Genomic DNA, 12,289 nt, shown 5'->3' on the forward strand with positions numbered 1-12,289 from the left:
CACTGCCTTTAGCGTTGCTTTGCAGTATGTACATTTGGAGCAGAAAGATAGTTTTAGCAAATTTTTATTCGGCACAAGGTGTACTTTTCAAAAATATATGGTTTTGGGGGGTCTTTGTACTGTTAGGGGGTCTTACGGCACATTATATGCAGTCAGAGTGCTATGTTCACAGGAGTTGAATTGACAGTCGAGAAAATTCTTAGGCACTGTTTTTATTCGGGGTCCGCACGTGCCCACTTGCTTTGGTTTATCTATGCATATTGGGCATCAAACTGTTCAGTAGACACTTAGTGTCAATATTTATGGTGTTTTCTAATTGTATGTAAGAAATTGGGTGAGATAAATGCGACCAACTGCAATATTTTTAGGCGATTTTCAGAAATGTCATAAAAACCGCTGCCTTTAGCATAGTATTGCAGTATGTAAGTTTGGAGTAGAAAGACACTTATAGCAAATTTTTATTCAGCAGAATGTGTACTTTCCAAAAATATATGGTTTTGGGGGGTCTTCGTACTGTTAGGGGGTCTTACGGCACATTATATGGAGTCAGAGTGCTATCTTCACAGAAGGCGAATTGACAGCGAGGAAATTCTTAAGCACGATTTTCATTTGGGGTCCGCACGTGCCCACCTGCTTTGGTATATTTATGCATATTGGGCATCAAACTGTTCAGTAGACCCTTAGCGTCAATATTTATGGTGTTTTCTAATTGTATATAAGAAATTGGGTGAGATAAATGCGACCAACTGCAATATTTTTAGGAGATTTTCAGAAATATCATAAAAACCACTGCCTTTAGCGTTGCTTTGCAGTATGTACGTTTGGAGTAGAAAGACAGTTTTAGCAAATTTTTATTCGGCAGAAGGTGTACTTTCCAAAAATATATGGTTTTCTGGGGTGAACCTAGTTTTTTGTACCTTTGCCTGTTGCAAAATGCTGTATATGTGCTGGTTATGCAGTATCTGGAATTACAGAACTCGTATGGGGTGTCTTCTTTCTGGGGCCCCTATACGCCACATACTTAGGGGTACCTATGCATATTGGGTATCAAACTGTTCAGCGTACCCCAGACTTTCATGTTTAGGGAGTTTAAATTGCTATATATTGATATGTAGGAGATACAATGCTTTAGAGTTGGAGTATTGAGGAGATTTTTGTATATGTCATAAAAATTGCGAAATGTAGGAAAGCTTTGCGGCTTGGTACTTTGGAGTAGAAAATCGTGCCTACCCATTTTAGATTTGTCAGAATGTGTACTTTCCAAAAACATATGGTTTTCTGGGGTGAACATAAATTTTTGTACTTTTGCCCCTTGAAAAATGCTGTAAATGTGCTGATTTTGCAGTATTTGGAATTACAGAACTGTCTTCGTTCTATGGCCCCTATACGCCATATACTTATGTGTACCTATGCATATTGGGCATCAAACTGTTCAGCGGACCCTGGGCTTTCATATTTAGGGTGTTTTATCTTGGTATATAATGATATGTGGGAGATACGATGCTTCAGAGTTGCAATATTGAGGTGATTTTCTGTAATGTCATAAAAATTGCCAAATGTAGGAAAGCTTTGCGGCTTGGTACTTTGGAGTAGAAAGACGTGCATACCCATATTAGATTCGTCAGAATGTGTACTTTCCAAAAACATATGGTTTTCTGGGGTGAACATACATTTTTGTACTTTTGCCCCTTGAAAAATGCTGTAAATGTGCTTATTTTGCAGTATCTGGAATTCCAGAACTGATAACTCGTATGGGGTGTCTTCGTTCTGGGGCCCCTATACTCCACATACTTAGGTGCACCTATGCATATTGGGCATCAAACTGTTCAGTGGACCCTGGGCTTTCATGTTTAGGGAGTTTTATCTTGGTATATAATGATATGTGGGAGATACGATGCTTCAGAGTTGCAATATTGATGTGATTTTCGGCAATGTCATAAAAATTTCGAAATGTAGGAAAGCTTTGTGGATTGGTACTTTGGAGTAGAAAGACGTGCATACCCATATTAGATTCGTCAGAATGTGTACTTTCCAAAAACATATGGTTTTCTGGGGTGAACATACATTTTTGTACTTTTGCCCCTTGAAAAATGCTGTAAATGTGGTGATTTTGCAGTATTTGGAATATTATTCAAATTGCAGGTGAGTGATTGCTCACCAAAATGAATTACACCTCAAAGGAGATGTTGATGATGAATATAATAGATCTGTCACTTAAATTAAAGTGCACTTAAATATGAAGTGTGAGAGTTGTCTTAACAGAAACCAAATCTGGGGATACTGAGCAAAGCAACCCATCTATTGCCCACTGGTCAGCAAATTCACTCAACCGGCCAGTGAACACTGCCTGGGTGTACTCTGCTCGGATGCGGGAACGCACCAGCACCCGGAACAAAGCCTCTACCGGTAGAGGATTCCCACCCTCCAAACATTGCATTCTAGACTTATGAATGGCTAGTTTGGCTAAAGCTAGGAGCAAGTTGAAGAGAAGGTCTTTCTCTCGATTGTCCCGGGATACTGGGCGTCCAAAAATAAAAACGTGAGGGGAAAAATGTAACCAGAACTGCAGATGAAGTTTCCTCAAAAGAGCCAAAAGAGGTTGCAGTCTAGCACACGAAAAATAAGCATGAAACACCGACTCCCTTTTGCCACAGAATGGGCAAGCAGCTGTGGAGTCTGTAAAATGGACCAGGTACTCTCCTGTGCTCAAAGCACCATGGAGCACTCTCCAACTCAAGTCTCCAGTGGGTCTAGGCACCAGGCTGGAATAAAGGGCTCGCCACTGGGGTTTCTCACCCTCATTAAACACCCGCCTCCAGATGGTATCATAGCGGGAGACAAGAGCAAGAAAGTGTACAGTGTGGAGCATGAGGGAGTACAATAGCTTTCTTGTCATGTCATAAAAGCACGTCGAGGTAAAATTCTCCAACTGGCTCAAGTTGGGAGAAGGAGGTGTGTCAGGGGATTGACGGGTCTTGGGTGCTATTTTTATGGCTGGAGGTGGAGAGTTCCAAGGTGGATGTGGTTCTCCACCACGTAAAACCCCATCAATAAATGAGTGAGAGTCAGGAGAGAGGTTATTCTTGATCTCCTGGAGCAGACGATGTGGAACTCTAGTGGTAAGGTACCCCATGCGTGGCATAACTGCCCGAGCTTCCACCCAATCTGACCTCTCGAAATCCAGGAAATCCCCAACTCTGGTTAGCTGAGCCCTGCAAAGGCGGTGACGGATGCTGGTGGACTCCAACATCCTAGTCTTTAAAGATGGATTGTAAAGTATGGGCTCAGTTAGAATGTCCTCCCCCTGAATGCCTCCTTGCCTTAGCACAGTCACCATGCTCCAGGTCTTTAGAGTCTCTTGGTAATAAGCCGGCAATGGTGAGAGGCTTCTTATGAATCCTTCAGGTTCGATGACAAACAATTGCCGGTCATACCCCATGTTGCATACCTGATGATAAAAGCTGGATGCTAGGGTACACCACTGTGGAGAAGGATCTGCATACAAGTATCTCTGTATCTGCTGGAGACGGAAAGTATGTACTTGAGAGCGTATGCATACAACTCCCTGTCCTCCCTCTCTCAAGGGTAGGCTTGAAACACCTGCAGAGACCCAGTGCTTTCCCATCCAGAGAAAGTCCAGCAACCTTCTCTGGATTTTAGCAATGAATTCTTGGGTTGGGCTAAGACATGTCAGCCTATACCAGAGTTGAGAGGCTACCAGCTGGTTAATCACCAAAGCCCTCCCCCTCATAGAAAGCATTTTAGCAAGACCCTTCCACTTTCCCAGGCGGGTAAGAACATGCTCCTCAAGTTCAATAAAATTCTGTGGAACAGGACGCTCTTCAGCTGACAGATAGACACCTAAATATTTGATGACTTTAGTCTCCCACGAGATGTCGCGAAAAGCAGAAGGCAAAGAATCTACATGTAGAGGACCTTCCAGAAGGCCTGAGCTCTTGGTCCAGTTGATCCGAGCTGATGAGGCAGCAGCGTAAACCTCTTGGCATTCTTGTGCTCGCTCAAGATCAACTAGGTCCTGGGCCACAAGGATGACATCATCAGCATATGCTGAAAGAACTAACCTCATGTCAGGTTCCCTGAGCACCAGTCCTGTAAGCCTCTTCCTTAGTAGACACAGGAAAGGCTCAATGGCCAGTGCATACAGCTGTCCCGACAAAGGGCATCCTTGTCGAACTCCTCGTTTGAAGGCCAGAGGTGCAGTCAGAGACCAGTTGATTTTAACAAGACACTCTGCAGAGGTGTACAGTGTTTTTAGATAGCTCACAAACTGTGGGCCAAAGCTATAGGCTTGCAGAGTGCCTAAAAGATATTGGTGATCTACTCTGTCAAATGCCTTCTCTTGATCCAGGGAGAGAAAAGCGAGAGATAGACCAGCCTTCCAGGCAAAATGCAGTAAATCCCGAACCAGAAAGACATTGTCAAAAATTGTCTGGCCGGGGACTGTATAGGACTGGTCAGGATGAACCACCTCTGCCAGCACAGACTTGAGCCTGAGTGATATAGCTTTGGCTACAATTTTATAGTCTGTGCTGAGCAATGAGACCGGTCTCCAATTCTTAATAAGGCGGAGATCCCCCTTCTTAGGTAGCAGTGATAACACTGCTCGACGACACGAAAGTGGCATCTCACCGGTCTTGAGGGCCTCATTTAGAACCCTATGGAAATCATGTCCCAGAGTATCCCAGAAGAACTGGAAGAACTCTACAGTCAATCCATCTAGCCCTGGAGATTTATTATGGGGCATTAAGTGGAGTGCTTGAGAGAGTTCATTCAGAGTGATTGGTTTTTCCAACCTCTCTCTTCTCCCCTCGCTGACCTCTGGAAGCCCATTCCATAGCTCCCTGCAGGCATCTGGAGAGATGGGATCAGGAGAAAAAAGGTTCTGATAGAAGGACCGGGCTCTGTCCCGGATAGCCTCCGGATCTTCAAGGGGGGTGCCATCCTCCGCAAGAAGGCATGTTATTTGTTTTCGATTCCCCTTCTTCTTCTCCAGAGCATAGAAGAATCGTGAGCCACGATCCATATCGCAGAGTAACTGCATGCGGCTTCGTACATAAGCACCACGAGCCTGTCGATGTTCCATGTTACGCAGAGTCTCTTTCTTTTCTACATATTCACACTGTATGGCTTGGTCTTCAGAGCCTGACAGCCTTTGCTCAAGATCAAGCACCTCCCTATTCAGAGCCTCAATCTCTGCATTTTTCTGTCTGCTCAAACATTTTATATACTCTTGACACAAGAGCTTTAGGTGAACCTTGCCTACATCCCACCATTGACTCAGTGTGGCAAATTCATCCTGATAACGCTTCCAGTCTGTCCACATTTCCCGGACTGCCTTTGCAAACCCTTCATCCTTTAATAAGCTGTTATTAAAGTGCCAATAGGCTGCTTTGGGCAGAGATGGTGCAACTGCCACTATCAAAGAAGCACAATTGTGGTCCGAGAAAGGTGCCAAGCTAATATTACTGGACCGAACTCGTGACATAATATGGCTAGATATATAAAGCCTATCAATCCGGGACTGAGACACACGGCCATCCCTCACCCTAACATAGGTGAAAGCATCGGTTTCTGGGTGTTGTTCTCTCCAGATGTCTACCAAGGAGAAATGGGCAATGAGTTCCCGCAAAGCTGACTCAGATGAATCCCTTTTCTGGGGAACATTCCGGTCCCGAGCCTCAAGGGTGTAATTGAAATCACCCCCTATAATCACGGCTTCATCTGAGTCAATTGTCTCCATATAGGCTGATAAACTTTCAAAAAAAATACTTTCTCTCTGGTCCAGTAGTTGGGGCATACAAGTTTATCAGATTGTATGTTCCACTAGACTCCCGGACCCGGAGATGTAACAGACGGCCTGGGATGACAGAATTAACACTCAGTACCTCTGGCTGGAAGGATTCTGAGAACAAGGTCACCACCCCACATGACGTCCATGTGAGGTGATTAAAAAAGATTCTACCCTTCCATTCCAGATGCCAGGTCGCTTCAAGCTCCTGAGTGATATGGGTCTCTTGAAGGAAACTCACAGAGTACCCTCCTTGGCGTAGAAAGGAGAGTACCTGAAACATTCTAAAAGGCTCCTGACAGCCATTTGTATTAAGAGTGCTTATACTTAGAGCCATTATTGTGTGTTAGTAAATGCTTTAGCCCTCACAGAGGCCTGGTGAGACAAACACTTTTTGTGGAACTTAACACTACGGAGATATTCTGCAGTTCCATAGTTTTTGGCCTCTTTTATGACCTTGATGTATTGTCTCACAGAACTGATCACCAAAGTCAAATCATGCCACTTCTCTAGAGCCATATGTAGCTTCTTCTCCAATTTAACACCAAGGGTGCTCTCAAGAAACATCTTGAGATCCTCAGCTGGGATGATTGGGGTAGAAGGATTTGTCACAACTGTGTCAACCTCCTCTTCGATGTCCCCCTCATCCATGAACTCTTTTTGGCTAAGGGATTGATAATTTCCCCTCTCCACTGGAGCTTTGATAATATCTACACAAGAAGTCGCAGGAGAAGGATCAGAAGCACCTGCTATCTGGAGACCCAGCAACGGCTCAGATAATACTTGGATTTTGCTTGGAACACCACTGGAGGTGTTTGGCTCAGGGGTAGCAGATGGAATTGGCTCCTTAACAACAGGAGCTTTAGAGGCTCGATGGGCAACCTCTGCTCTTTCCACTGCCTCCTGTGCCTCCTGAATGGCAATAACATTGGGGTCAGTGGAAGAGAAAGGAGGAGAGATCTTAACATGCACAGTAGACCTTACAGAGTCTGTCTGGCTATCCTCCATATTTACAACTCTAGCCTCATTATCCTCCCTCGCAGCATTGTCTGCAGGATCCTGTATGGGGGTTGTCCCAATGTTCTCCATTTCTTGGAGTGAAATACCCTGAGGCACTAAACACTGAGGCTGGTTGTAGTTCCCAAAGCTCAGCACCTCAGGGACACTTACGGCCCACTCTGCAGGGGTTTCATTAGCTGTCCCGTTATACTCCAGGGGAAGATCCCCTGTTGGAGACAGATGCAGCACCCCTGACTCTGTGGGGAGACCCATAATCCCCTCCTCTTCCCCAACTGGGTCTATAGGTGCATGGTCTGGCACCAGTTTATTGCATCCAACAGTTGGACTAGACAATATCACCACATGAGGAACAGATGTTTTGCTGCCCTTTTTGCCCTTGGATGGGGGTGCTCCATCATTGACCACTGAAACCCATTCCTCAGGTATCAGCCTGTTGGATTTAAATTTCCTCTTCTTTTTCTTGTCATTTGAAGAGGAAATGCTACTCTCTGCTCCCACCACGACAGGTGTTACAACCACCGGCACCCCCACACCCTTAGGAGTGTTAATAACAGGGTTACGTTGGTTTTTGGCAAGAACAACTGCAGCACTAAGGGATGCATTGACATTCCTCCCCCCCTTCTCTTTTGCTGAACTTGAAATGCAGGCTGTAGCCTTAGATAACTTGAGTGAAGAAGGAGGAGGTTTCAGAGGTGGGTTGTGTAACAACCCCCTTGAGGTTCTTTACTGGAGGGGATTTCTCCTTTGAGGAGCCTGCAGCAATAGATGTGGCAGGGTATGCTGTTGCATTAGAGGTACTGGGGGCAGGAACAGGGACTGTGGTCTTAATATGCCCTTTGGGGCAACTCTGGCGAGTGTGCCCCAGGTTCTTGCAAAGGAAGCACCTCACTTCTTCAGTGCAGTAAAAAATTTTATAGAGCACCCCCTCAAATGGAACACCAAAGGACCCCTCAATAGTATCTTGACCCCGAGGCAAAAGTAATTGCACCTGCCTTTTAAAAGAGAGGATATGTCTCAATCTGCTCTCCTTGCAACCCAAGGGAAGTTTAGAAATAGTTGACTTTATTTCACCGAGGGCTTGCAGGTGGGGTAGCAATAAGTGGTCTTGCAGGAAGGGGGGCACATTAGATAAGACTATCTTTATGCCTAATCCTTCTAGGGGTTCTACAGGGATATAACCACCCCCTACTGTGATGCCTCTCTGCACTAGAGTATGCACTGCAGTTAGTGTACGGGCAAATATTATGGCTTTCCCATACATTTTACTTGCTGCCACTATTACAGATGGGCCCACCACTTCAGCTGCAGCTTTTATGTAAGCCTCTATGCCATGAGCTCCTGTCATTAGACATCTAACCCCATGCTTCCTTGTAAGCTGCTCTACCCCAGCAGTGACTTGGCTTGGGTTGTTGCCAATAGCCACTGCCTGTGCAAAACTTTTAGCAGGGGTCACATTGGCTGCAGCAGCAGAAACAGAAGCAGTGGAGCTTTTTGACAGAGGCTGTGACTGGTGCTTTTTAGCATAGCTACAGCCAGGTTTTTCAGCTCCTTTTCCTTTAGGAGCTTGAGGTATTTTTTTATAATTTTGTTTTTTATTCCCTCCCATTATTTTACAAAACAATCCACAAAAAAGTAAGCTTAATTCTATGAATCAGCAAAAGTAAATGCAACAATGAGAAGCTTTAGCAGGGAGAGGGTTAACGAGAGCAGGTGCCTGGGAGTTGCACTGCTACTAGAAAATGTTTTATTTTCTTAAATCCTTCTCCCTTTAGCTTTCTCTCCTTACAAAACAAGGATAAAAGTAAAAGCACACACACAATCTGTGCAAATAGTGATAAATTTCAGCTGAAACTAAATACAAAAAAAAAAAAAAAAAAAACAAGTGAAACTGACCAGGTGTGGGGGAGGGGTAGGGGATCTGTCAGTGAGTTTGTAGCCCACAGGAAGTGAAGGGAACTGGGCTAGCAATCACTCACCTTCTGGGTCAAAATAAAAATCGATTTTAAATAAAGTAAATCAACTCAAAACTTCCCAAAATTCACACACCAAGTAGCTAACACCTTCACACACCAAATGAGAACAAAAAATCCTGCCTTAAACAGGGATTTCTCTGCTTAATTTGAAATCAAACAGAGAGCTTTCTTTTTTGTGGCTTTTGCAGTATTTGGAATTCCAGAACTGATAACTCGTATGGGGTGTCTTCGTTCTGGGGCCCCTATACTCCACATACTTAGGTGCACCTATGCATATTGGGCATCAAACTGTTCAGCGGACCCTGGGCTTTCATATTTAGGGTGTTTTATCTTGGTATGTAATGATATGTGGGAGATACGATGCTTCATAGTTGCAATATTGAGGTGATTTTCTGTAATGTCATAAAAATTGCCAAATGTAGGAAAGCTTTGCGGCTTGGTACTTTGGAGTAGAAAGACGTGCATACCGATATTAGATTCGTCAGAATGTGTACTTTCCAAAAACATATGGTTTTCTGGGGTGAACATACATTTTTGTACTTTTGCCCCTTGAAAAATGATGTAAATGTGCTTATTTTGCAGTATCTGGAATTCCAGAACTGATAACTCGTATGGGGTGTCTTCGTTCTGGGGCCCTATACTCCACATACTTAGGTTGCACCTATGCATATTGGGCATCAAACTGTTCAGCGGACCCTGGGCTTTCATATTTAGGGTGTTTTATCTTGGTATGTAATGATATGTGGGAGATACGATGCTTCAGAGTTGCAATATTGAGGTGATTTTCTGTAATGTCGTAAAAATTGCCAAATGTAGGAAAGCTTTGCGGCTTGGTACTTTGGAGTAGAAAGACGTGCATACCCATATTAGATTCGTCAGAATGTGTACTTTCCAAAAACATATGGTTTTCTGGGGTGAACATACATTTTTGTACTTTTGCCCCTTGAAAAATGATGTAAATGTGCGGATTTTGCAGTATCTGGAATTCCAGAACTGATAACTCATATGGGGTGTCTTCGTTCTGGGGCCCCTATACTCCACATATTTAGGTGCACCTATGCATATTGGGCATCAAACTGTTCAGCGGACCCTGGGCTTTCATATTTGGGGTGTTGTATCATGGTATATAATGATATGTGGGAGATACAATGCTGTAGACTGGACACTTTGAGGTAATTTTTCAAAAATGTAACACATTTTTATAAAAACTGCTAACTTTAGGAAAGAATTGCAACTTGGTAGTTTGGAGTACAAATATATATTTACCCATTTTGAACTCGTTGGAATCTGTTCTTTCCAATGAGGGGTAGTTTTTTAGGGTAAACCTACTGTTAGTGGAATGTTTGGCCTTGAAATCAGATGTATGCTGTTTTGTGGAGCGGTGCTTTGGAAATTTGGTAGTTTACTGCTTCAGAGTTTTCAACTATCGAAGTGAGAAATCTCCATAAAATTATATATATTTGGTATTGGTTTGTTCGGGAGACACAGAACTTTCCAAATCTGCCATGTTCTCATGCATAAAATAAATTATGCTTCTGATATATGCGTTTGTATCATGTGAAACTGTTTTTTTTTGTTTTTTTTATACACTTAGAAGCCCATATCTTTTTACAGGACTGGAATGACAACTAAATTCTAGCATATTTTGAAAGCTTAGGTTGTCCTGAAAAAAACAATATCTTGTTTTCATGGGTAAACTAAAAGACCCCCCCAGGAAAGTCCCCTAAAGTGAAAGAGCAAAAAATGTTCAAAAACGGTCTGGCAATAGAAGTTCCAACTTGGCCAAATTGGCTGGCAGCGAAAGGGTTAAGGGGTATCCATTTCTTTTATGGCTCCTATGCAGATAAGGTCTTATTTGATATGTTACTCTAAACAGTTTGGAGGGAAAAGGAGTAAGGTACATAAATCAATTTTTAGAAAATGTCAAACCTATGTATTGGTTACAATCGCTAAATTGAATGTGTATATTCCATTTAGTTACAATTGTTGGTTAAATACTAAATATAAATAGCTGATGTCGTGTCTATAATTGAGACCATTTGGAATTCTGGTTTCCGACTTCAGGATCCAAAATGCTTCTCTTGAATTCAATCTGTGGATGATGTCCCCTCTCCTGATGGGGACTTTTACTTGTTCTATCACTTTTACCTTTCAGTCTTTGATGCCATTAGGGGAACATGTTAGGAAATGTCTCCCAACCGGAGTGGTTTCCGCTTTGTTTTCAATAGTCCTAATATGTTCCCTTATCCTATCTTCAAGGGGCCGAGTGGTCCTACCTACATATTGTTTGTTACATTGTCCACATTCTAGTAAATAAACAACAGTTTTTGTTTTGCAGTTATAAAAACCTAGACTCATGAAGGACTGTCCTGTAACTTTTGATTTGAAATCCTTGCGTTTGATGATGACTGTACAAGTCTTACAAATTGTTGCCCCACATCTATAGGTGCCCTTGACCGACAACCAATAACCTGTTGTATTTATCGGGAATGATGTTACTTGACCGGGGCTAGAATTTTTCCCAATGTGGGTGCTTTTTTTGAAACAAATTTTATGTCTGTTTGGGATAATATTTCTGCCATTTTGTTATCCCCATTTAAAGGAATTGTTCAGTGTAAAAATAAAAACTGGGTAAATAGATAGGCTGTGCACAAAAAAAAATGTTTCTATTATTGTTAGTTAGCTAAAAATGTAATGTATAAAGGCTGGAGTGATTTTATGTATAACAAGTCAGTCAGAAACTACTTCCTGCTTTTCAGCTCTCTTGGTTTACACTGACTGGTTGCCCTGGTTACCAGGCAGTAACCAATCAGAGACTTGAGGGGGGGCTACATGGGTCATATATGTTGCTTTTGAATCTGAGCTGAATGCTGAGGATCAATTACAAACTCACTGAACAGAAATGTCCCATGTGGCCCCCCTTCAAGTCGCTGACTAACTCAGAGTTATAGAGCTGAAAAGCAGGAAGTTGGATTCTGGCTGTTTTATTAGACATCTGTTCACTCCAGCCTTTATATATTACATTTTTGGCTAACTAACTATATTAGATACATTTTTTATTTTGCACAGCCTATCTATTTACACAGTTTTTATTTTCACACTGAACTATTCCTTTAATATTGGTAGATATTTTTTGATGTTACATATCTGTTTGAATTCCCCACTATACTCTGTAACAAAAAATATTTTTTGTCTTTTTTTTTCAGTGTTGCCTGATGCTTTTTTGATGGTCGTGGCATTGTCTTCCTCAGATGTGGATATTCTGTTCACCTTTTCATGTGCAGTTCTGATCAATTCCCTAGAATATCCTTGACTACATAGCCTGTCTCCTAGTTGCTTAGATTGTTCAATAAATGCCTCCTCTGAACTGCAGTTTCTGCGGTATCTCATAAATCGTCCATAAGGGATACTATTGACTGTGTGTTTAGGGTGGCAGCTGTTTGATCTAAGTATTGTGTTCCCTGCTGTGGGCTTTCTGTAAACTTGT

The sequence above is a fragment of the Xenopus laevis genome, chromosome 5S (assembly GCF_017654675.1).
Source record: "Xenopus laevis strain J_2021 chromosome 5S, Xenopus_laevis_v10.1, whole genome shotgun sequence".
In the NCBI taxonomy this organism is placed as follows: Eukaryota; Metazoa; Chordata; class Amphibia; order Anura; family Pipidae; genus Xenopus; species Xenopus laevis.